This window comes from Tenrec ecaudatus, chromosome 10 (genome assembly GCF_050624435.1).
Source record: "Tenrec ecaudatus isolate mTenEca1 chromosome 10, mTenEca1.hap1, whole genome shotgun sequence".
Classification (NCBI taxonomy): domain Eukaryota; kingdom Metazoa; phylum Chordata; class Mammalia; order Afrosoricida; family Tenrecidae; genus Tenrec; species Tenrec ecaudatus.
The window spans coordinates 138,323,155-138,349,116 of NC_134539.1; the positions used below are offsets into that span (position 1 = coordinate 138,323,155).

The 25,962-nt window shown below is 53.0% G+C and overlaps 5 non-coding genes across 5 annotated transcripts; all 5 read left to right on the forward strand.

Annotated features, from left to right (window-relative positions):
• The first annotated feature begins 22 nt into the window (after positions 1 to 22).
• LOC142460306 (U2 spliceosomal RNA) lies at positions 23 to 213 on the forward strand. The gene has a single exon (XR_012786538.1). It is a non-coding gene; the product is annotated as a U2 spliceosomal RNA (small nuclear RNA).
• A 5,050-nt stretch (positions 214 to 5,263) lies between these two features.
• On the forward strand, positions 5,264 to 5,454 carry LOC142460300 (U2 spliceosomal RNA). The gene has a single exon (XR_012786533.1). It is a non-coding gene; the product is annotated as a U2 spliceosomal RNA (small nuclear RNA).
• A 5,050-nt stretch (positions 5,455 to 10,504) lies between these two features.
• LOC142460301 (U2 spliceosomal RNA) lies at positions 10,505 to 10,695 on the forward strand. The gene has a single exon (XR_012786534.1). It is a non-coding gene; the product is annotated as a U2 spliceosomal RNA (small nuclear RNA).
• Positions 10,696 to 15,745: 5,050 nt separating this feature from the next.
• LOC142460302 (U2 spliceosomal RNA) lies at positions 15,746 to 15,936 on the forward strand. The gene has a single exon (XR_012786535.1). It is a non-coding gene; the product is annotated as a U2 spliceosomal RNA (small nuclear RNA).
• Positions 15,937 to 20,986: 5,050 nt separating this feature from the next.
• Positions 20,987 to 21,177, forward strand: LOC142460303 (U2 spliceosomal RNA). Its single transcript, XR_012786536.1, has one exon. It is a non-coding gene; the product is annotated as a U2 spliceosomal RNA (small nuclear RNA).
• Positions 21,178 to 25,962: the final 4,785 nt, after the last annotated feature.

The window sequence follows — 25,962 nt, forward strand, 5'->3', positions numbered from 1 at the left end:
GGGCGCGGCGGCTTTGCGTGGCATCGCTTCTCGGCCTTTTGGCTAAGATCAAGTGTAGTATCTGTTCTTATCAGTTTAATATCTGATACGTCCTCTATCCGAGGACAATATATTAAATGGATTTTTGGAGCAGGGAGTTGGAATAGGAGCTTGCTCCGTCCACTCCACGCATCGACCTGGTATTGCAGTACTTCCGGGAACGGTGCACCCCCTCGGGGGATTCCTTAAACGGTTTCCAAAATTAGACCATATGAATTAAGTGTGCTTGTTTGTAGCTTTTGCTTACTCTGCGCTTTTCACTTTCCTTTTTCGGTGTAATGTTCATTTGAGTTTCTTACCTTTATTTATGCTCACATAATCAGTAAAGTGTTAGGCTTATTAATTTGTTTTCCGCCGAGACCATGGTTTTGGTGCGTTTGGCACCCACGGGTTGAAAACCGTTGGTCTCCAGGCAGAGGTCTTCAGAGGTCCGTGGCCCAGCTGCATGCGGCCTGCCGAGGACGTTTCCCGGGCCCATTGCGTGTTTTGGCCCCTTCTGCTTCTTTATGTTAATAAAATAAGGCCTGTGCTGCGCTCTCGGACCTGGGTTTGGTCGTCATTTATGCTGAAGGAGCATTGTGGGCACCCTGTCGTTCCGCCGCAGACTCGGGTTCTGATTCACACCTGGAGGAAAAGGTGCTCTCTCTCTCTCTGGGACTGGCCCCTCAGGAGGGCTCGAGAGACCGCTGGTTTTCATTGGTTCTCGAGCTTGTCACACTGGCTCAGTCTGGTCTCTGATTGGCCGCTTCGCGACGCCAAACTCCTTCACCGATTGGGTCACGCTCAGTGGGTGGAGATCGCGCTGGCGGGTGAGGAGGAAATCAAAGAGCAGTTTGACACTATTTGTTTCTTACTTGCCAGACCCTTGCTTTGAAGTGTTTCTCTCAGGAAATTCAAGGTTAACACATTGTTATTTTATTCAAGGTTAACACATTGTTATTTTGTTCAAGGTTAACACATTGTTACTTTATTGCAAGTCCTCTTACCCTAAAACCTTATTGTTAAATACACTGCACAGACCTTTCCTATTACCTGTTCCTCAGCTCTGCTTTTTTAAGAAGTCATTTATTGGGGGCTCTTACAACTCTTACCCAATCCGTACATTTATTGTGTGAAACACATTTTTACTTGTTGCCATCGTCATCCTCAAAACATTTGCCTTCTACTTGAGCCCTTAATATGTGCTGGTCGTTTCCCCCTCCCTCCCCCCCAGTCCCCCCGCCCTCATGAACCCTTCATCATTCATAAATTATTATTTTGTCAACGTTGCCATCATTTTCAAAACATTTTCTTTCTACTTGAGCCCTTGGTATCAGCTCGTTGTGCTGCCCTCCCCTTGCAGCTCTTTGTTCCTCCCTCCCTCTTGATAATTCAGCTCCATTTTTCTGTTGTTCAACTGTGGGGCTGGACCCCACACTCCTCTGCTTTTAAGAAATGCTTCAAATAATCAACACTAACGGGTCAGTGTCAGTGACATCCCTCACAGACTGTTGTTTTCAGAAACAGCTTCAACACAGCCCAACTGGGAGGATCCGGGCCAATTAAGAACAGCAAGGTGGGGGTGGGAGTGCCAGACAAAGGTGGTGAATGCCGGGCAATGGGCTGAGCTTTTCAGGGGCTCACTCAGAGGGTGTATACACAGCTCTTCTGTCCGGGCCATCGCCACTCTCTGCGCATGGCTTTCTCCCCACATCGAAGGCTTTGCCCAGACAGTCCCTAGAACCACCCATTTCCTTCTGGACCCTTCTCCCCCATCCAACGCTTTGGAGATGGCTCTACACAGGCAGTATCGGGTCAACTAGGAGGCCCACTTGGAGCTTCCCACTGATGTTCTGATCCAGCGACCAGGTTGTAAAGACACCTATGGGAAGGTCTTGTCAGGAAGTCCCAATGGACTAAGAGATTTGGCTAATTCTCTTTAAAGGGAAAGAAACAGATGTATATTTGCTCAGTACAGACCATTAAAAAATCCAAAATGGTGTAAAAATTCTCTTTTATTTGGTTCCCTCATTTCATGTGACCTTTGTGCGCTGGGCCTTCAGCCCTTTTATTTTCTGGGCTTGTAAACTGCTCCGTTCAATCTTTCTTCCACATGTGAGTCTTCCCTCGGTTGGACCAAAAGTACTCGAGGGAGAATGTTTCCTTCTTCTTGGTTTGAGGGACGTCGGGATGTCAGAGATCCCTTATCCAGCTCCTCTGATGCCAGGCGCGTCCTCAGAACCAGAGCCACTGAGGCCTCTCTGCCCATTCAGCTCCAGGTCTTCTGCAAGACGAGCTCTGCAGACTCAGGTTCTAGTCCCCAAAATGCCTTTCACCCACTGAACTGCCCACTGGGTCCAGCCCAGCATCCTCTCAGTTAGCAGCCACATGCTTAACCACAGCTGTGCCACCAGGCGCCTAATTAATCATTAAATCGATCTCACTATATTACATGGACTAACTGGTAGATGGGCTCCTAGTGACTGAATTGGATTGTGAGGCTTCTAACACTCCTGGGCCTAACCACACACCCTTCCTAGACAGTAGCAAAGGTCGGTCCATGACGCATGTGCTGACAAGCTCTAACACACACACACACACACACACCCCACCATCACCACCACCACCCCTTATCAACCCTTGGTCTTAGCCAAAAGGCGAGAAGCGAGACACACACCTTATCAGAGAGGACCCCAAGTGACCTAGCTATGGTCCTACTCTAGTGAACCCATGTTCACCAACTCTCACGCAACTCTCATCACTGTCATTTTGCTACTGTTATGAATCTGGCAACCCCTGTGAAAGGGTCGTTTGACCCTCAAAGGGGTCGCAACCCACAGGTTCACAGCTGCTGCCTTAGTGCATCTGCAGCTGTAGGTGCTCAGCCATCAGCCAGCCTCGTGATCCACGCCCCCTCTGGGCCTGGGTCTCCCAGGGTGGGTGCTGCCGCCCATGATGGAGGGGGTTGAGTGCAAGGTTGCCAGCTGCCTGCTTTACCGCCCACAGCTACAGTCCCATGTCCTTTCACCACAATCCCAACGTCACTAACCAGACCCACCTCATAATGTGACCCCCACAAGCAAGGAGAGGTCCTATCCAAGCCCCTGGGGTGAGGGGAGGGAAGAGTTCTGTAAAGAGCCTTCACGGGCCCCTCCCCTCCCAGGCCTGTATAGGCCCCTAGAGGAGGCTGGAAGTAAATCAGGAAGCCTTTAGACTGGGCATGCTCCAATTCAGGCCCCAAGCCAGGTGGGCCGTCAACCTAGGCGGTCCAAACATCACCCACACCCTGGGGGTGGCTAGAATAAGAGCAGGAACCACATTCTGGGTCCTTCTTTTCTCAGTTAGCGCATGTTCATGCTGTGCGGCGCTCCCTCTGGTCTCAGCTCACCACGTATGGGTGTGTAGTTTCAAGAGGCTGCTTGTGTCCAGCTGTGAACTTCCAAGCGGCTTCAGCACAACCTGGTAAGCTTCGCTGAAATAGAGTGTACTCTTGAGACTGTAGAACCTGAAACGTGTTCGTCCTTCATAAAAACCCATCTGGAATACAAACCGGCTTTGGCGTGAATTCTTTCCCGCGCAAAGACATGAACTGAGGCATTACCCACTCCAGAAGGCTCACACTTTCACTGGAAGCAGGTAAGAGACACTCCCCACCTCACTGGAGTCGCGGTGTGCCTTGGCACAGTTCTGCAGCCAAGCCTACTCGTTTTCTCTTGGGTTTCTTTCGCTCACTCTTCCCAGCTTGTGGCAACCTTAGCTCACCCTCTGCTGAGTCCCCTCTGCCCCCAAATGCTGCGGGGTGATCCTGCACTATGTTCTCCCCTTTCTCCCTCTGATGGTCACTGTCGGTGTGGAGTCAAGAGGAAAGAAAATACGAAATCAAAGTCTCACCGGGGTCTCTGGAAGGCCGGATGGCTTGTTAGCCCCGTGTGTGTTTGAATGCACAGGTGGAGGGTGTGGGGGTGCAGGTGGAGGCAGAAGTAGAGGTGGTGGAGGTAGAGGTGTGGTGGAGGTGGAGGCGTTGGCGTGGGTTCATGCTGGGCCACGCAGTCTAGGGTCCACTTCCTGGGGACCCTCCCTAGCCTCTCTGGCCTCAGGACTGGCCTGTAGAACCAGAAGAGTATTGTTCGTTAGGTGCCTGCATAAGACTCAAGCGAGACCTTGGGATGCAAGCATTCAAGAGCAAGGAAAATGGTGAAGCCACCTGTTGGTTGCTATTATTCACATATGGTTAACATTACCCTCCCACGACCACGTGAGGGATGACATTTCGCCAGGTCACAAAGGCTTTGGGGGACAGGGACTGGGTCCTTTAGGTCCCCCCAAGTGAGCTATGACCCTGGCTCCCCCTGACACCCACATCCCTCTATGCAGATGCCAGAAATACATCTGGAAGCAGCAGGGGACCTGAGAGGAGAAGGGGCCAGCAGGGAACTGGCCTTCCAACCCCCAGGGGTGCCTAATTAATCCTTAACTTGATACCAACTGAAGAACTCAATTCTCCATGCGAGCCATACTATGAAGACTCTGGCAGAAGGGATCCTAGTGGCTGCGTTGCATTTTGAAGCTTTGAGCCCCCGTAGGTCCTACCCTCACACGTCCGTCCAAGACCTAGGGCTGGGGAAACGCGGGCTTCCATTTCTTGGGGAGGTGGGGAGCAGATGAGGTGGGTGGATGTGCAGTTGAAGGAAGGGTCTGTCACTTTCCCAAGAGCCTGCCTCTCCCAGAGCACCCCAGTGACCCCAGTCTCCAGCCTGTAGTGCCCCAGCGGCTTTCCTGAAGCAGAAGCTGTGTTCCATGAAGAGCTGGCTCCCTTCCAGGGACCCCTCCTTCCAGGCGTCCCCCACCTCCCCGTGACCAGAGGGCCCTGTCCTGGGCCTCATCTTTCCCTGACACCACTGGAGTGGCGGGACGTCCTGGGGCCCACCGCTCCCCAGAAGGTTAGTACTGGCGGAAGCGGAGCGGTCCGAGGGTGGAGCTCGCGCGGTGGCCACGCCTGGTGGGCGGGGCGGAGGCGCGACATGTAAATTTCAGGGTCGCCGGGATCGGAGGCGACGGAGCCCAAATGGACCCAGAAATGGTCGGCGGGAAGCGCTCAGGGCGATGTGCGCGGGCTCCGCGTGGCGGGCGCGCGCCGCGTGAGGAGCAGGGCGAGTGCGGCGCGGAGGACGCGCTGTGCGCGCAGCCGCCGTGAGTTGCAAGTGCGCGCGCGGAGCCGGGTGCGGGCGCGGCGGCGTTGTGTGGCATCGCTTCTCGGCCTTTTGGCTAAGATCAAGTGTAGTATCTGTTCTTATCAGTTTAATATCTGATACGTCCTCTATCCGAGGACAATATATTAAATGGATTTTTGGAGCAGGGAGTTGGAATAGGAGCTTGCTCCGTCCACTCCACGCATCGACCTGGTATTGCAGTACCTCCGGGAACGGTGCACCCCCTCGGGGAATCCCTTATACGGTTTCCAAAGTTAGACCATATTAATTAAGTGTGCTTGTTTGTAGCTTTCGCTTACTCTGCGCTTTTCACTTTCCTTTTTCGGTGTAATGTTCATTTGAGTTTCTTACCTTTATTTATGCTCACATAATCAGTAAAGTGTTAGGCTTATTAATTTGTTTTCCGCCGAGACCATGGTTTTGGTGCGTTTGGCACCCACGGGTTGAAAACCGTTGGTCTCCAGGCAGAGGTCTTCAGAGGTCCGTGGCCCAGCTGCATGCGGCCTGCCGAGGACGTTTCCCGGGCCCATTGCGTGTTTTGGCCCCTTCTGCTTCTTTATGTTAATAAAATAAGGCCTGTGCTGCGCTCTCGGACCTGGGTTTGGTCGTCATTTATGCTGAAGGAGCATTGTGGGCACCCTGTCGTTCCGCCGCAGACTCGGGTTCTGATTCACACCTGGAGGAAAAGGTGCTCTCTCTCTCTCTGGGACTGGCCCCTCAGGAGGGCTCGAGAGACCGCTGGTTTTCATTGGTTCTCGAGCTTGTCACACTGGCTCAGTCTGGTCTCTGATTGGCCGCTTCGCGACGCCAAACTCCTTCACCGATTGGGTCACGCTCAGTGGGTGGAGATCGCGCTGGCGGGTGAGGAGGAAATCAAAGAGCAGTTTGACACTATTTGTTTCTTACTTGCCAGACCCTTGCTTTGAAGTGTTTCTCTCAGGAAATTCAAGGTTAACACATTGTTATTTTATTCAAGGTTAACACATTGTTATTTTGTTCAAGGTTAACACATTGTTACTTTATTGCAAGTCCTCTTACCCTAAAACCTTATTGTTAAATACACTGCACAGACCTTTCCTATTACCTGTTCCTCAGCTCTGCTTTTTTAAGAAGTCATTTATTGGGGGCTCTTACAACTCTTACCCAATCCGTACATTTATTGTGTGAAACACATTTTTACTTGTTGCCATCGTCATCCTCAAAACATTTGCCTTCTACTTGAGCCCTTAATATGTGCTGGTCGTTTCCCCCTCCCTCCCCCCCAGTCCCCCCGCCCTCATGAACCCTTCATCATTCATAAATTATTATTTTGTCAACGTTGCCATCATTTTCAAAACATTTTCTTTCTACTTGAGCCCTTGGTATCAGCTCGTTGTGCTGCCCTCCCCTTGCAGCTCTTTGTTCCTCCCTCCCTCTTGATAATTCAGCTCCATTTTTCTGTTGTTCAACTGTGGGGCTGGACCCCACACTCCTCTGCTTTTAAGAAATGCTTCAAATAATCAACACTAACGGGTCAGTGTCAGTGACATCCCTCACAGACTGTTGTTTTCAGAAACAGCTTCAACACAGCCCAACTGGGAGGATCCGGGCCAATTAAGAACAGCAAGGTGGGGGTGGGAGTGCCAGACAAAGGTGGTGAATGCCGGGCAATGGGCTGAGCTTTTCAGGGGCTCACTCAGAGGGTGTATACACAGCTCTTCTGTCCGGGCCATCGCCACTCTCTGCGCATGGCTTTCTCCCCACATCGAAGGCTTTGCCCAGACAGTCCCTAGAACCACCCATTTCCTTCTGGACCCTTCTCCCCCATCCAACGCTTTGGAGATGGCTCTACACAGGCAGTATCGGGTCAACTAGGAGGCCCACTTGGAGCTTCCCACTGATGTTCTGATCCAGCGACCAGGTTGTAAAGACACCTATGGGAAGGTCTTGTCAGGAAGTCCCAATGGACTAAGAGATTTGGCTAATTCTCTTTAAAGGGAAAGAAACAGATGTATATTTGCTCAGTACAGACCATTAAAAAATCCAAAATGGTGTAAAAATTCTCTTTTATTTGGTTCCCTCATTTCATGTGACCTTTGTGCGCTGGGCCTTCAGCCCTTTTATTTTCTGGGCTTGTAAACTGCTCCGTTCAATCTTTCTTCCACATGTGAGTCTTCCCTCGGTTGGACCAAAAGTACTCGAGGGAGAATGTTTCCTTCTTCTTGGTTTGAGGGACGTCGGGATGTCAGAGATCCCTTATCCAGCTCCTCTGATGCCAGGCGCGTCCTCAGAACCAGAGCCACTGAGGCCTCTCTGCCCATTCAGCTCCAGGTCTTCTGCAAGACGAGCTCTGCAGACTCAGGTTCTAGTCCCCAAAATGCCTTTCACCCACTGAACTGCCCACTGGGTCCAGCCCAGCATCCTCTCAGTTAGCAGCCACATGCTTAACCACAGCTGTGCCACCAGGCGCCTAATTAATCATTAAATCGATCTCACTATATTACATGGACTAACTGGTAGATGGGCTCCTAGTGACTGAATTGGATTGTGAGGCTTCTAACACTCCTGGGCCTAACCACACACCCTTCCTAGACAGTAGCAAAGGTCGGTCCATGACGCATGTGCTGACAAGCTCTAACACACACACACACACACACACCCCACCATCACCACCACCACCCCTTATCAACCCTTGGTCTTAGCCAAAAGGCGAGAAGCGAGACACACACCTTATCAGAGAGGACCCCAAGTGACCTAGCTATGGTCCTACTCTAGTGAACCCATGTTCACCAACTCTCACGCAACTCTCATCACTGTCATTTTGCTACTGTTATGAATCTGGCAACCCCTGTGAAAGGGTCGTTTGACCCTCAAAGGGGTCGCAACCCACAGGTTCAGAGCTGCTGCCTTAGTGCATCTGCAGCTGTAGGTGCTCAGCCATCAGCCAGCCTCGTGATCCACGCCCCCTCTGGGCCTGGGTCTCCCAGGGTGGGTGCTGCCGCCCATGATGGAGGGGGTTGAGTGCAAGGTTGCCAGCTGCCTGCTTTACCGCCCACAGCTACAGTCCCATGTCCTTTCACCACAATCCCAACGTCACTAACCAGACCCACCTCATAATGTGACCCCCACAAGCAAGGAGAGGTCCTATCCAAGCCCCTGGGGTGAGGGGAGGGAAGAGTTCTGTAAAGAGCCTTCACGGGCCCCTCCCCTCCCAGGCCTGTATAGGCCCCTAGAGGAGGCTGGAAGTAAATCAGGAAGCCTTTAGACTGGGCATGCTCCAATTCAGGCCCCAAGCCAGGTGGGCCGTCAACCTAGGCGGTCCAAACATCACCCACACCCTGGGGGTGGCTAGAATAAGAGCAGGAACCACATTCTGGGTCCTTCTTTTCTCAGTTAGCGCATGTTCATGCTGTGCGGCGCTCCCTCTGGTCTCAGCTCACCACGTATGGGTGTGTAGTTTCAAGAGGCTGCTTGTGTCCAGCTGTGAACTTCCAAGCGGCTTCAGCACAACCTGGTAAGCTTCGCTGAAATAGAGTGTACTCTTGAGACTGTAGAACCTGAAACGTGTTCGTCCTTCATAAAAACCCATCTGGAATACAAACCGGCTTTGGCGTGAATTCTTTCCCGCGCAAAGACATGAACTGAGGCATTACCCACTCCAGAAGGCTCACACTTTCACTGGAAGCAGGTAAGAGACACTCCCCACCTCACTGGAGTCGCGGTGTGCCTTGGCACAGTTCTGCAGCCAAGCCTACTCGTTTTCTCTTGGGTTTCTTTCGCTCACTCTTCCCAGCTTGTGGCAACCTTAGCTCACCCTCTGCTGAGTCCCCTCTGCCCCCAAATGCTGCGGGGTGATCCTGCACTATGTTCTCCCCTTTCTCCCTCTGATGGTCACTGTCGGTGTGGAGTCAAGAGGAAAGAAAATACGAAATCAAAGTCTCACCGGGGTCTCTGGAAGGCCGGATGGCTTGTTAGCCCCGTGTGTGTTTGAATGCACAGGTGGAGGGTGTGGGGGTGCAGGTGGAGGCAGAAGTAGAGGTGGTGGAGGTAGAGGTGTGGTGGAGGTGGAGGCGTTGGCGTGGGTTCATGCTGGGCCACGCAGTCTAGGGTCCACTTCCTGGGGACCCTCCCTAGCCTCTCTGGCCTCAGGACTGGCCTGTAGAACCAGAAGAGTATTGTTCGTTAGGTGCCTGCATAAGACTCAAGCGAGACCTTGGGATGCAAGCATTCAAGAGCAAGGAAAATGGTGAAGCCACCTGTTGGTTGCTATTATTCACATATGGTTAACATTACCCTCCCACGACCACGTGAGGGATGACATTTCGCCAGGTCACAAAGGCTTTGGGGGACAGGGACTGGGTCCTTTAGGTCCCCCCAAGTGAGCTATGACCCTGGCTCCCCCTGACACCCACATCCCTCTATGCAGATGCCAGAAATACATCTGGAAGCAGCAGGGGACCTGAGAGGAGAAGGGGCCAGCAGGGAACTGGCCTTCCAACCCCCAGGGGTGCCTAATTAATCCTTAACTTGATACCAACTGAAGAACTCAATTCTCCATGCGAGCCATACTATGAAGACTCTGGCAGAAGGGATCCTAGTGGCTGCGTTGCATTTTGAAGCTTTGAGCCCCCGTAGGTCCTACCCTCACACGTCCGTCCAAGACCTAGGGCTGGGGAAACGCGGGCTTCCATTTCTTGGGGAGGTGGGGAGCAGATGAGGTGGGTGGATGTGCAGTTGAAGGAAGGGTCTGTCACTTTCCCAAGAGCCTGCCTCTCCCAGAGCACCCCAGTGACCCCAGTCTCCAGCCTGTAGTGCCCCAGCGGCTTTCCTGAAGCAGAAGCTGTGTTCCATGAAGAGCTGGCTCCCTTCCAGGGACCCCTCCTTCCAGGCGTCCCCCACCTCCCCGTGACCAGAGGGCCCTGTCCTGGGCCTCATCTTTCCCTGACACCACTGGAGTGGCGGGACGTCCTGGGGCCCACCGCTCCCCAGAAGGTTAGTACTGGCGGAAGCGGAGCGGTCCGAGGGTGGAGCTCGCGCGGTGGCCACGCCTGGTGGGCGGGGCGGAGGCGCGACATGTAAATTTCAGGGTCGCCGGGATCGGAGGCGACGGAGCCCAAATGGACCCAGAAATGGTCGGCGGGAAGCGCTCAGGGCGATGTGCGCGGGCTCCGCGTGGCGGGCGCGCGCCGCGTGAGGAGCAGGGCGAGTGCGGCGCGGAGGACGCGCTGTGCGCGCAGCCGCCGTGAGTTGCAAGTGCGCGCGCGGAGCCGGGTGCGGGCGCGGCGGCGTTGTGTGGCATCGCTTCTCGGCCTTTTGGCTAAGATCAAGTGTAGTATCTGTTCTTATCAGTTTAATATCTGATACGTCCTCTATCCGAGGACAATATATTAAATGGATTTTTGGAGCAGGGAGTTGGAATAGGAGCTTGCTCCGTCCACTCCACGCATCGACCTGGTATTGCAGTACCTCCGGGAACGGTGCACCCCCTCGGGGAATCCCTTATACGGTTTCCAAAGTTAGACCATATGAATTAAGTGTGCTTGTTTGTAGCTTTCGCTTACTCTGCGCTTTTCACTTTCCTTTTTCGGTGTAATGTTCATTTGAGTTTCTTACCTTTATTTATGCTCACATAATCAGTAAAGTGTTAGGCTTATTAATTTGTTTTCCGCCGAGACCATGGTTTTGGTGCGTTTGGCACCCACGGGTTGAAAACCGTTGGTCTCCAGGCAGAGGTCTTCAGAGGTCCGTGGCCCAGCTGCATGCGGCCTGCCGAGGACGTTTCCCGGGCCCATTGCGTGTTTTGGCCCCTTCTGCTTCTTTATGTTAATAAAATAAGGCCTGTGCTGCGCTCTCGGACCTGGGTTTGGTCGTCATTTATGCTGAAGGAGCATTGTGGGCACCCTGTCGTTCCGCCGCAGACTCGGGTTCTGATTCACACCTGGAGGAAAAGGTGCTCTCTCTCTCTCTGGGACTGGCCCCTCAGGAGGGCTCGAGAGACCGCTGGTTTTCATTGGTTCTCGAGCTTGTCACACTGGCTCAGTCTGGTCTCTGATTGGCCGCTTCGCGACGCCAAACTCCTTCACCGATTGGGTCACGCTCAGTGGGTGGAGATCGCGCTGGCGGGTGAGGAGGAAATCAAAGAGCAGTTTGACACTATTTGTTTCTTACTTGCCAGACCCTTGCTTTGAAGTGTTTCTCTCAGGAAATTCAAGGTTAACACATTGTTATTTTATTCAAGGTTAACACATTGTTATTTTGTTCAAGGTTAACACATTGTTACTTTATTGCAAGTCCTCTTACCCTAAAACCTTATTGTTAAATACACTGCACAGACCTTTCCTATTACCTGTTCCTCAGCTCTGCTTTTTTAAGAAGTCATTTATTGGGGGCTCTTACAACTCTTACCCAATCCGTACATTTATTGTGTGAAACACATTTTTACTTGTTGCCATCGTCATCCTCAAAACATTTGCCTTCTACTTGAGCCCTTAATATGTGCTGGTCGTTTCCCCCTCCCTCCCCCCCAGTCCCCCCGCCCTCATGAACCCTTCATCATTCATAAATTATTATTTTGTCAACGTTGCCATCATTTTCAAAACATTTTCTTTCTACTTGAGCCCTTGGTATCAGCTCGTTGTGCTGCCCTCCCCTTGCAGCTCTTTGTTCCTCCCTCCCTCTTGATAATTCAGCTCCATTTTTCTGTTGTTCAACTGTGGGGCTGGACCCCACACTCCTCTGCTTTTAAGAAATGCTTCAAATAATCAACACTAACGGGTCAGTGTCAGTGACATCCCTCACAGACTGTTGTTTTCAGAAACAGCTTCAACACAGCCCAACTGGGAGGATCCGGGCCAATTAAGAACAGCAAGGTGGGGGTGGGAGTGCCAGACAAAGGTGGTGAATGCCGGGCAATGGGCTGAGCTTTTCAGGGGCTCACTCAGAGGGTGTATACACAGCTCTTCTGTCCGGGCCATCGCCACTCTCTGCGCATGGCTTTCTCCCCACATCGAAGGCTTTGCCCAGACAGTCCCTAGAACCACCCATTTCCTTCTGGACCCTTCTCCCCCATCCAACGCTTTGGAGATGGCTCTACACAGGCAGTATCGGGTCAACTAGGAGGCCCACTTGGAGCTTCCCACTGATGTTCTGATCCAGCGACCAGGTTGTAAAGACACCTATGGGAAGGTCTTGTCAGGAAGTCCCAATGGACTAAGAGATTTGGCTAATTCTCTTTAAAGGGAAAGAAACAGATGTATATTTGCTCAGTACAGACCATTAAAAAATCCAAAATGGTGTAAAAATTCTCTTTTATTTGGTTCCCTCATTTCATGTGACCTTTGTGCGCTGGGCCTTCAGCCCTTTTATTTTCTGGGCTTGTAAACTGCTCCGTTCAATCTTTCTTCCACATGTGAGTCTTCCCTCGGTTGGACCAAAAGTACTCGAGGGAGAATGTTTCCTTCTTCTTGGTTTGAGGGACGTCGGGATGTCAGAGATCCCTTATCCAGCTCCTCTGATGCCAGGCGCGTCCTCAGAACCAGAGCCACTGAGGCCTCTCTGCCCATTCAGCTCCAGGTCTTCTGCAAGACGAGCTCTGCAGACTCAGGTTCTAGTCCCCAAAATGCCTTTCACCCACTGAACTGCCCACTGGGTCCAGCCCAGCATCCTCTCAGTTAGCAGCCACATGCTTAACCACAGCTGTGCCACCAGGCGCCTAATTAATCATTAAATCGATCTCACTATATTACATGGACTAACTGGTAGATGGGCTCCTAGTGACTGAATTGGATTGTGAGGCTTCTAACACTCCTGGGCCTAACCACACACCCTTCCTAGACAGTAGCAAAGGTCGGTCCATGACGCATGTGCTGACAAGCTCTAACACACACACACACACACACACCCCACCATCACCACCACCACCCCTTATCAACCCTTGGTCTTAGCCAAAAGGCGAGAAGCGAGACACACACCTTATCAGAGAGGACCCCAAGTGACCTAGCTATGGTCCTACTCTAGTGAACCCATGTTCACCAACTCTCACGCAACTCTCATCACTGTCATTTTGCTACTGTTATGAATCTGGCAACCCCTGTGAAAGGGTCGTTTGACCCTCAAAGGGGTCGCAACCCACAGGTTCACAGCTGCTGCCTTAGTGCATCTGCAGCTGTAGGTGCTCAGCCATCAGCCAGCCTCGTGATCCACGCCCCCTCTGGGCCTGGGTCTCCCAGGGTGGGTGCTGCCGCCCATGATGGAGGGGGTTGAGTGCAAGGTTGCCAGCTGCCTGCTTTACCGCCCACAGCTACAGTCCCATGTCCTTTCACCACAATCCCAACGTCACTAACCAGACCCACCTCATAATGTGACCCCCACAAGCAAGGAGAGGTCCTATCCAAGCCCCTGGGGTGAGGGGAGGGAAGAGTTCTGTAAAGAGCCTTCACGGGCCCCTCCCCTCCCAGGCCTGTATAGGCCCCTAGAGGAGGCTGGAAGTAAATCAGGAAGCCTTTAGACTGGGCATGCTCCAATTCAGGCCCCAAGCCAGGTGGGCCGTCAACCTAGGCGGTCCAAACATCACCCACACCCTGGGGGTGGCTAGAATAAGAGCAGGAACCACATTCTGGGTCCTTCTTTTCTCAGTTAGCGCATGTTCATGCTGTGCGGCGCTCCCTCTGGTCTCAGCTCACCACGTATGGGTGTGTAGTTTCAAGAGGCTGCTTGTGTCCAGCTGTGAACTTCCAAGCGGCTTCAGCACAACCTGGTAAGCTTCGCTGAAATAGAGTGTACTCTTGAGACTGTAGAACCTGAAACGTGTTCGTCCTTCATAAAAACCCATCTGGAATACAAACCGGCTTTGGCGTGAATTCTTTCCCGCGCAAAGACATGAACTGAGGCATTACCCACTCCAGAAGGCTCACACTTTCACTGGAAGCAGGTAAGAGACACTCCCCACCTCACTGGAGTCGCGGTGTGCCTTGGCACAGTTCTGCAGCCAAGCCTACTCGTTTTCTCTTGGGTTTCTTTCGCTCACTCTTCCCAGCTTGTGGCAACCTTAGCTCACCCTCTGCTGAGTCCCCTCTGCCCCCAAATGCTGCGGGGTGATCCTGCACTATGTTCTCCCCTTTCTCCCTCTGATGGTCACTGTCGGTGTGGAGTCAAGAGGAAAGAAAATACGAAATCAAAGTCTCACCGGGGTCTCTGGAAGGCCGGATGGCTTGTTAGCCCCGTGTGTGTTTGAATGCACAGGTGGAGGGTGTGGGGGTGCAGGTGGAGGCAGAAGTAGAGGTGGTGGAGGTAGAGGTGTGGTGGAGGTGGAGGCGTTGGCGTGGGTTCATGCTGGGCCACGCAGTCTAGGGTCCACTTCCTGGGGACCCTCCCTAGCCTCTCTGGCCTCGGGACTGGCCTGTAGAACCAGAAGAGTATTGTTCGTTAGGTGCCTGCATAAGACTCAAGCGAGACCTTGGGATGCAAGCATTCAAGAGCAAGGAAAATGGTGAAGCCACCTGTTGGTTGCTATTATTCACATATGGTTAACATTACCCTCCCACGACCACGTGAGGGATGACATTTCGCCAGGTCACAAAGGCTTTGGGGGACAGGGACTGGGTCCTTTAGGTCCCCCCAAGTGAGCTATGACCCTGGCTCCCCCTGACACCCACATCCCTCTATGCAGATGCCAGAAATACATCTGGAAGCAGCAGGGGACCTGAGAGGAGAAGGGGCCAGCAGGGAACTGGCCTTCCAACCCCCAGGGGTGCCTAATTAATCCTTAACTTGATACCAACTGAAGAACTCAATTCTCCATGCGAGCCATACTATGAAGACTCTGGCAGAAGGGATCCTAGTGGCTGCGTTGCATTTTGAAGCTTTGAGCCCCCGTAGGTCCTACCCTCACACGTCCGTCCAAGACCTAGGGCTGGGGAAACGCGGGCTTCCATTTCTTGGGGAGGTGGGGAGCAGATGAGGTGGGTGGATGTGCAGTTGAAGGAAGGGTCTGTCACTTTCCCAAGAGCCTGCCTCTCCCAGAGCACCCCAGTGACCCCAGTCTCCAGCCTGTAGTGCCCCAGCGGCTTTCCTGAAGCAGAAGCTGTGTTCCATGAAGAGCTGGCTCCCTTCCAGGGACCCCTCCTTCCAGGCGTCCCCCACCTCCCCGTGACCAGAGGGCCCTGTCCTGGGCCTCATCTTTCCCTGACACCACTGGAGTGGCGGGACGTCCTGGGGCCCACCGCTCCCCAGAAGGTTAGTACTGGCGGAAGCGGAGCGGTCCGAGGGTGGAGCTCGCGCGGTGGCCACGCCTGGTGGGCGGGGCGGAGGCGCGACATGTAAATTTCAGGGTCGCCGGGATCGGAGGCGACGGAGCCCAAATGGACCCAGAAATGGTCGGCGGGAAGCGCTCAGGGCGATGTGCGCGGGCTCCGCGTGGCGGGCGCGCGCCGCGTGAGGAGCAGGGCGAGTGCGGCGCGGAGGACGCGCTGTGCGCGCAGCCGCCGTGAGTTGCAAGTGCGCGCGCGGAGCCGGGTGCGGGCGCGGCGGCGTTGTGTGGCATCGCTTCTCGGCCTTTTGGCTAAGATCAAGTGTAGTATCTGTTCTTATCAGTTTAATATCTGATACGTCCTCTATCCGAGGACAATATATTAAATGGATTTTTGGAGCAGGGAGTTGGAATAGGAGCTTGCTCCGTCCACTCCACGCATCGACCTGGTATTGCAGTACCTCCGGGAACGGTGCACCCCCTCGGGGAATCCCTTATACGGTTTCCAAAGTTAGACCATATGAATTAAGTGTGCTTGTTTGTAGCTTTCGCTTACTCTGCGCTTTTCACTTTCCTTTTTCGGTGTAATGTTCATTTGAGTTTCTTACCTTTATTTATGCTCACATAATCAGTAAAGTGTTAGGCTTATTAATTTGTTTTCCGCCGAGACCATGGTTTTGGTGCGTTTGGCACCCACGGGTTGAAAACCGTTGGTCTCCAGGCAGAGGTCTTCAGAGGTCCGTGGCCCAGCTGCATGCGGCCTGCCGAGGACGTTTCCCGGGCCCATTGCGTGTTTTGGCCCCTTCTGCTTCTTTATGTTAATAAAATAAGGCCTGTGCTGCGCTCTCGGACCTGGGTTTGGTCGTCATTTATGCTGAAGGAGCATTGTGGGCACCCTGTCGTTCCGCCGCAGACTCGGGTTCTGATTCACACCTGGAGGAAAAGGTGCTCTCTCTCTCTCTGGGACTGGCCCCTCAGGAGGGCTCGAGAGACCGCTGGTTTTCATTGGTTCTCGAGCTTGTCACACTGGCTCAGTCTGGTCTCTGATTGGCCGCTTCGCGACGCCAAACTCCTTCACCGATTGGGTCACGCTCAGTGGGTGGAGATCGCGCTGGCGGGTGAGGAGGAAATCAAAGAGCAGTTTGACACTATTTGTTTCTTACTTGCCAGACCCTTGCTTTGAAGTGTTTCTCTCAGGAAATTCAAGGTTAACACATTGTTATTTTATTCAAGGTTAACACATTGTTATTTTGTTCAAGGTTAACACATTGTTACTTTATTGCAAGTCCTCTTACCCTAAAACCTTATTGTTAAATACACTGCACAGACCTTTCCTATTACCTGTTCCTCAGCTCTGCTTTTTTAAGAAGTCATTTATTGGGGGCTCTTACAACTCTTACCCAATCCGTACATTTATTGTGTGAAACACATTTTTACTTGTTGCCATCGTCATCCTCAAAACATTTGCCTTCTACTTGAGCCCTTAATATGTGCTGGTCGTTTCCCCCTCCCTCCCCCCCAGTCCCCCCGCCCTCATGAACCCTTCATCATTCATAAATTATTATTTTGTCAACGTTGCCATCATTTTCAAAACATTTTCTTTCTACTTGAGCCCTTGGTATCAGCTCGTTGTGCTGCCCTCCCCTTGCAGCTCTTTGTTCCTCCCTCCCTCTTGATAATTCAGCTCCATTTTTCTGTTGTTCAACTGTGGGGCTGGACCCCACACTCCTCTGCTTTTAAGAAATGCTTCAAATAATCAACACTAACGGGTCAGTGTCAGTGACATCCCTCACAGACTGTTGTTTTCAGAAACAGCTTCAACACAGCCCAACTGGGAGGATCCGGGCCAATTAAGAACAGCAAGGTGGGGGTGGGAGTGCCAGACAAAGGTGGTGAATGCCGGGCAATGGGCTGAGCTTTTCAGGGGCTCACTCAGAGGGTGTATACACAGCTCTTCTGTCCGGGCCATCGCCACTCTCTGCGCATGGCTTTCTCCCCACATCGAAGGCTTTGCCCAGACAGTCCCTAGAACCACCCATTTCCTTCTGGACCCTTCTCCCCCATCCAACGCTTTGGAGATGGCTCTACACAGGCAGTATCGGGTCAACTAGGAGGCCCACTTGGAGCTTCCCACTGATGTTCTGATCCAGCGACCAGGTTGTAAAGACACCTATGGGAAGGTCTTGTCAGGAAGTCCCAATGGACTAAGAGATTTGGCTAATTCTCTTTAAAGGGAAAGAAACAGATGTATATTTGCTCAGTACAGACCATTAAAAAATCCAAAATGGTGTAAAAATTCTCTTTTATTTGGTTCCCTCATTTCATGTGACCTTTGTGCGCTGGGCCTTCAGCCCTTTTATTTTCTGGGCTTGTAAACTGCTCCGTTCAATCTTTCTTCCACATGTGAGTCTTCCCTCGGTTGGACCAAAAGTACTCGAGGGAGAATGTTTCCTTCTTCTTGGTTTGAGGGACGTCGGGATGTCAGAGATCCCTTATCCAGCTCCTCTGATGCCAGGCGCGTCCTCAGAACCAGAGCCACTGAGGCCTCTCTGCCCATTCAGCTCCAGGTCTTCTGCAAGACGAGCTCTGCAGACTCAGGTTCTAGTCCCCAAAATGCCTTTCACCCACTGAACTGCCCACTGGGTCCAGCCCAGCATCCTCTCAGTTAGCAGCCACATGCTTAACCACAGCTGTGCCACCAGGCGCCTAATTAATCATTAAATCGATCTCACTATATTACATGGACTAACTGGTAGATGGGCTCCTAGTGACTGAATTGGATTGTGAGGCTTCTAACACTCCTGGGCCTAACCACACACCCTTCCTAGACAGTAGCAAAGGTCGGTCCATGACGCATGTGCTGACAAGCTCTAACACACACACACACACACACACCCCACCATCACCACCACCACCCCTTATCAACCCTTGGTCTTAGCCAAAAGGCGAGAAGCGAGACACACACCTTATCAGAGAGGACCCCAAGTGACCTAGCTATGGTCCTACTCTAGTGAACCCATGTTCACCAACTCTCACGCAACTCTCATCACTGTCATTTTGCTACTGTTATGAATCTGGCAACCCCTGTGAAAGGGTCGTTTGACCCTCAAAGGGGTCGCAACCCACAGGTTCAGAGCTGCTGCCTTAGTGCATCTGCAGCTGTAGGTGCTCAGCCATCAGCCAGCCTCGTGATCCACGCCCCCTCTGGGCCTGGGTCTCCCAGGGTGGGTGCTGCCGCCCATGATGGAGGGGGTTGAGTGCAAGGTTGCCAGCTGCCTGCTTTACCGCCCACAGCTACAGTCCCATGTCCTTTCACCACAATCCCAACGTCACTAACCAGACCCACCTCATAATGTGACCCCCACAAGCAAGGAGAGGTCCTATCCAAGCCCCTGGGGTGAGGGGAGGGAAGAGTTCTGTAAAGAGCCTTCACGGGCCCCTCCCCTCCCAGGCCTGTATAGGCCCCTAGAGGAGGCTGGAAGTAAATCAGGAAGCCTTTAGACTGGGCATGCTCCAATTCAGGCCCCAAGCCAGGTGGGCCGTCAACCTAGGCGGTCCAAACATCACCCACACCCTGGGGGTGGCTAGAATAAGAGCAGGAACCACATTCTGGGTCCTTCTTTTCTCAGTTAGCGCATGTTCATGCTGTGCGGCGCTCCCTCTGGTCTCAGCTCACCACGTATGGGTGTGTAGTTTCAAGAGGCTGCTTGTGTCCAGCTGTGAACTTCCAAGCGGCTTCAGCACAACCTGGTAAGCTTCGCTGAAATAGAGTGTACTCTTGAGACTGTAGAACCTGAAACGTGTTCGTCCTTCATAAAAACCCATCTGGAATACAAACCGGCTTTGGCGTGAATTCTTTCCCGCGCAAAGACATGAACTGAGGCATTACCCACTCCAGAAGGCTCACACTTTCACTGGAAGCAGGTAAGAGACACTCCCCACCTCACTGGAGTCGCGGTGTGCCTTGGCACAGTTCTGCAGCCAAGCCTACTCGTTTTCTCTTGGGTTTCTTTCGCTCACTCTTCCCAGCTTGTGGCAACCTTAGCTCACCCTCTGCTGAGTCCCCTCTGCCCCCAAATGCTGCGGGGTGATCCTGCACTATGTTCTCCCCTTTCTCCCTCTGATGGTCACTGTCGGTGTGGAGTCAAGAGGAAAGAAAATACGAAATCAAAGTCTCACCGGGGTCTCTGGAAGGCCGGATGGCTTGTTAGCCCCGTGTGTGTTTGAATGCACAGGTGGAGGGTGTGGGGGTGCAGGTGGAGGCAGAAGTAGAGGTGGTGGAGGTAGAGGTGTGGTGGAGGTGGAGGCGTTGGCGTGGGTTCATGCTGGGCCACGCAGTCTAGGGTCCACTTCCTGGGGACCCTCCCTAGCCTCTCTGGCCTCAGGACTGGCCTGTAGAACCAGAAGAGTATTGTTCGTTAGGTGCCTGCATAAGACTCAAGCGAGACCTTGGGATGCAAGCATTCAAGAGCAAGGAAAATGGTGAAGCCACCTGTTGGTTGCTATTATTCACATATGGTTAACATTACCCTCCCACGACCACGTGAGGGATGACATTTCGCCAGGTCACAAAGGCTTTGGGGGACAGGGACTGGGTCCTTTAGGTCCCCCCAAGTGAGCTATGACCCTGGCTCCCCCTGACACCCACATCCCTCTATGCAGATGCCAGAAATACATCTGGAAGCAGCAGGGGACCTGAGAGGAGAAGGGGCCAGCAGGGAACTGGCCTTCCAACCCCCAGGGGTGCCTAATTAATCCTTAACTTGATACCAACTGAAGAACTCAATTCTCCATGCGAGCCATACTATGAAGACTCTGGCAGAAGGGATCCTAGTGGCTGCGTTGCATTTTGAAGCTTTGAGCCCCCGTAGGTCCTACCCTCACACGTCCGTCCAAGACCTAGGGCTGGGGAAACGCGGGCTTCCATTTCTTGGGGAGGTGGGGAGCAGATGAGGTGGGTGGATGTGCAGTTGAAGGAAGGGTCTGTCACTTTCCCAAGAGCCTGCCTCTCCCAGAGCACCCCAGTGACCCCAGTCTCCAGCCTGTAGTGCCCCAGCGGCTTTCCTGAAGCAGAAGCTGTGTTCCATGAAGAGCTGGCTCCCTTCCAGGGACCCCTCCTTCCAGGCGTCCCCCACCTCCCCGTGACCAGAGGGCCCTGTCCTGGGCCTCATCTTTCCCTGACACCACTGGAGTGGCGGGACGTCCTGGGGCCCACCGCTCCCCAGAAGGTTAGTACTGGCGGAAGCGGAGCGGTCCGAGGGTGGAGCTCGCGCGGTGGCCACGCCTGGTGGGCGGGGCGGAGGCGCGACATGTAAATTTCAGGGTCGCCGGGATCGGAGGCGACGGAGCCCAAATGGACCCAGAAATGGTCGGCGGGAAGCGCTCAGGGCGATGTGCGCGGGCTCCGCGTGGCGGGCGCGCGCCGCGTGAGGAGCAGGGCGAGTGCGGCGCGGAGGACGCGCTGTGCGCGCAGCCGCCGTGAGTTGCAAGTGCGCGCGCGGAGCCGGGTGCGGGCGCGGCGGCGTTGTGTGGCATCGCTTCTCGGCCTTTTGGCTAAGATCAAGTGTAGTATCTGTTCTTATCAGTTTAATATCTGATACGTCCTCTATCCGAGGACAATATATTAAATGGATTTTTGGAGCAGGGAGTTGGAATAGGAGCTTGCTCCGTCCACTCCACGCATCGACCTGGTATTGCAGTACCTCCGGGAACGGTGCACCCCCTCGGGGAATCCCTTATACGGTTTCCAAAGTTAGACCATATGAATTAAGTGTGCTTGTTTGTAGCTTTCGCTTACTCTGCGCTTTTCACTTTCCTTTTTCGGTGTAATGTTCATTTGAGTTTCTTACCTTTATTTATGCTCACATAATCAGTAAAGTGTTAGGCTTATTAATTTGTTTTCCGCCGAGACCATGGTTTTGGTGCGTTTGGCACCCACGGGTTGAAAACCGTTGGTCTCCAGGCAGAGGTCTTCAGAGGTCCGTGGCCCAGCTGCATGCGGCCTGCCGAGGACGTTTCCCGGGCCCATTGCGTGTTTTGGCCCCTTCTGCTTCTTTATGTTAATAAAATAAGGCCTGTGCTGCGCTCTCGGACCTGGGTTTGGTCGTCATTTATGCTGAAGGAGCATTGTGGGCACCCTGTCGTTCCGCCGCAGACTCGGGTTCTGATTCACACCTGGAGGAAAAGGTGCTCTCTCTCTCTCTGGGACTGGCCCCTCAGGAGGGCTCGAGAGACCGCTGGTTTTCATTGGTTCTCGAGCTTGTCACACTGGCTCAGTCTGGTCTCTGATTGGCCGCTTCGCGACGCCAAACTCCTTCACCGATTGGGTCACGCTCAGTGGGTGGAGATCGCGCTGGCGGGTGAGGAGGAAATCAAAGAGCAGTTTGACACTATTTGTTTCTTACTTGCCAGACCCTTGCTTTGAAGTGTTTCTCTCAGGAAATTCAAGGTTAACACATTGTTATTTTATTCAAGGTTAACACATTGTTATTTTGTTCAAGGTTAACACATTGTTACTTTATTGCAAGTCCTCTTACCCTAAAACCTTATTGTTAAATACACTGCACAGACCTTTCCTATTACCTGTTCCTCAGCTCTGCTTTTTTAAGAAGTCATTTATTGGGGGCTCTTACAACTCTTACCCAATCCGTACATTTATTGTGTGAAACACATTTTTACTTGTTGCCATCGTCATCCTCAAAACATTTGCCTTCTACTTGAGCCCTTAATATGTGCTGGTCGTTTCCCCCTCCCTCCCCCCCAGTCCCCCCGCCCTCATGAACCCTTCATCATTCATAAATTATTATTTTGTCAACGTTGCCATCATTTTCAAAACATTTTCTTTCTACTTGAGCCCTTGGTATCAGCTCGTTGTGCTGCCCTCCCCTTGCAGCTCTTTGTTCCTCCCTCCCTCTTGATAATTCAGCTCCATTTTTCTGTTGTTCAACTGTGGGGCTGGACCCCACACTCCTCTGCTTTTAAGAAATGCTTCAAATAATCAACACTAACGGGTCAGTGTCAGTGACATCCCTCACAGACTGTTGTTTTCAGAAACAGCTTCAACACAGCCCAACTGGGAGGATCCGGGCCAATTAAGAACAGCAAGGTGGGGGTGGGAGTGCCAGACAAAGGTGGTGAATGCCGGGCAATGGGCTGAGCTTTTCAGGGGCTCACTCAGAGGGTGTATACACAGCTCTTCTGTCCGGGCCATCGCCACTCTCTGCGCATGGCTTTCTCCCCACATCGAAGGCTTTGCCCAGACAGTCCCTAGAACCACCCATTTCCTTCTGGACCCTTCTCCCCCATCCAACGCTTTGGAGATGGCTCTACACAGGCAGTATCGGGTCAACTAGGAGGCCCACTTGGAGCTTCCCACTGATGTTCTGATCCAGCGACCAGGTTGTAAAGACACCTATGGGAAGGTCTTGTCAGGAAGTCCCAATGGACTAAGAGATTTGGCTAATTCTCTTTAAAGGGAAAGAAACAGATGTATATTTGCTCAGTACAGACCATTAAAAAATCCAAAATGGTGTAAAAATTCTCTTTTATTTGGTTCCCTCATTTCATGTGACCTTTGTGCGCTGGGCCTTCAGCCCTTTTATTTTCTGGGCTTGTAAACTGCTCCGTTCAATCTTTCTTCCACATGTGAGTCTTCCCTCGGTTGGACCAAAAGTACTCGAGGGAGAATGTTTCCTTCTTCTTGGTTTGAGGGACGTCGGGATGTCAGAGATCCCTTATCCAGCTCCTCTGATGCCAGGCGCGTCCTCAGAACCAGAGCCACTGAGGCCTCTCTGCCCATTCAGCTCCAGGTCTTCTGCAAGACGAGCTCTGCAGACTCAGGTTCTAGTCCCCAAAATGCCTTTCACCCACTGAACTGCCCACTGGGTCCAGCCCAGCATCCTCTCAGTTAGCAGCCACATGCTTAACCACAGCTGTGCCACCAGGCGCCTAATTAATCATTAAATCGATCTCACTATATTACATGGACTAACTGGTAGATGGGCTCCTAGTGACTGAATTGGATTGTGAGGCTTCTAACACTCCTGGGCCTAACCACACACCCTTCCTAGACAGTAGCAAAGGTCGGTCCATGACGCATGTGCTGACAAGCTCTAACACACACACACACACACACACCCCACCATCACCACCACCACCCCTTATCAACCCTTGGTCTTAGCCAAAAGGCGAGAAGCGAGACACACACCTTATCAGAGAGGACCCCAAGTGACCTAGCTATGGTCCTACTCTAGTGAACCCATGTTCACCAACTCTCACGCAACTCTCATCACTGTCATTTTGCTACTGTTATGAATCTGGCAACCCCTGTGAAAGGGTCGTTTGACCCTCAAAGGGGTCGCAACCCACAGGTTCAGAGCTGCTGCCTTAGTGCATCTGCAGCTGTAGGTGCTCAGCCATCAGCCAGCCTCGTGATCCACGCCCCCTCTGGGCCTGGGTCTCCCAGGGTGGGTGCTGCCGCCCATGATGGAGGGGGTTGAGTGCAAGGTTGCCAGCTGCCTGCTTTACCGCCCACAGCTACAGTCCCATGTCCTTTCAGCACAATCCCAACGTCACTAACCAGACCCACCTCATAATGTGACCCCCACAAGCAAGGAGAGGTCCTATCCAAGCCCCTGGGGTGAGGGGAGGGAAGAGTTCTGTAAAGAGCCTTCACGGGCCCCTCCCCTCCCAGGCCTGTATAGGCCCCTAGAGGAGGCTGGAAGTAAATCAGGAAGCCTTTAGACTGGGCATGCTCCAATTCAGGCCCCAAGCCAGGTGGGCCGTCAACCTAGGCGGTCCAAACATCACCCACACCCTGGGGGTGGCTAGAATAAGAGCAGGAACCACATTCTGGGTCCTTCTTTTCTCAGTTAGCGCATGTTCATGCTGTGCGGCGCTCCCTCTGGTCTCAGCTCACCACGTATGGGTGTGTAGTTTCAAGAGGCTGCTTGTGTCCAGCTGTGAACTTCCAAGCGGCTTCAGCACAACCTGGTAAGCTTCGCTGAAATAGAGTGTACTCTTGAGACTGTAGAACCTGAAACGTGTTCGTCCTTCATAAAAACCCATCTGGAATACAAACCGGCTTTGGCGTGAATTCTTTCCCGCGCAAAGACATGAACTGAGGCATTACCCACTCCAGAAGGCTCACACTTTCACTGGAAGCAGGTAAGAGACACTCCCCACCTCACTGGAGTCGCGGTGTGCCTTGGCACAGTTCTGCAGCCAAGCCTACTCGTTTTCTCTTGGGTTTCTTTCGCTCACTCTTCCCAGCTTGTGGCAACCTTAGCTCACCCTCTGCTGAGTCCCCTCTGCCCCCAAATGCTGCGGGGTGATCCTGCACTATGTTCTCCCCTTTCTCCCTCTGATGGTCACTGTCGGTGTGGAGTCAAGAGGAAAGAAAATACGAAATCAAAGTCTCACCGGGGTCTCTGGAAGGCCGGATGGCTTGTTAGCCCCGTGTGTGTTTGAATGCACAGGTGGAGGGTGTGGGGGTGCAGGTGGAGGCAGAAGTAGAGGTGGTGGAGGTAGAGGTGTGGTGGAGGTGGAGGCGTTGGCGTGGGTTCATGCTGGGCCACGCAGTCTAGGGTCCACTTCCTGGGGACCCTCCCTAGCCTCTCTGGCCTCGGGACTGGCCTGTAGAACCAGAAGAGTATTGTTCGTTAGGTGCCTGCATAAGACTCAAGCGAGACCTTGGGATGCAAGCATTCAAGAGCAAGGAAAATGGTGAAGCCACCTGTTGGTTGCTATTATTCACATATGGTTAACATTACCCTCCCACGACCACGTGAGGGATGACATTTCGCCAGGTCACAAAGGCTTTGGGGGACAGGGACTGGGTCCTTTAGGTCCCCCCAAGTGAGCTATGACCCTGGCTCCCCCTGACACCCACATCCCTCTATGCAGATGCCAGAAATACATCTGGAAGCAGCAGGGGACCTGAGAGGAGAAGGGGCCAGCAGGGAACTGGCCTTCCAACCCCCAGGGGTGCCTAATTAATCCTTAACTTGATACCAACTGAAGAACTCAATTCTCCATGCGAGCCATACTATGAAGACTCTGGCAGAAGGGATCCTAGTGGCTGCGTTGCATTTTGAAGCTTTGAGCCCCCGTAGGTCCTACCCTCACACGTCCGTCCAAGACCTAGGGCTGGGGAAACGCGGGCTTCCATTTCTTGGGGAGGTGGGGAGCAGATGAGGTGGGTGGATGTGCAGTTGAAGGAAGGGTCTGTCACTTTCCCAAGAGCCTGCCTCTCCCAGAGCACCCCAGTGACCCCAGTCTCCAGCCTGTAGTGCCCCAGCGGCTTTCCTGAAGCAGAAGCTGTGTTCCATGAAGAGCTGGCTCCCTTCCAGGGACCCCTCCTTCCAGGCGTCCCCCACCTCCCCGTGACCAGAGGGCCCTGTCCTGGGCCTCATCTTTCCCTGACACCACTGGAGTGGCGGGACGTCCTGGGGCCCACCGCTCCCCAGAAGGTTAGTACTGGCGGAAGCGGAGCGGTCCGAGGGTGGAGCT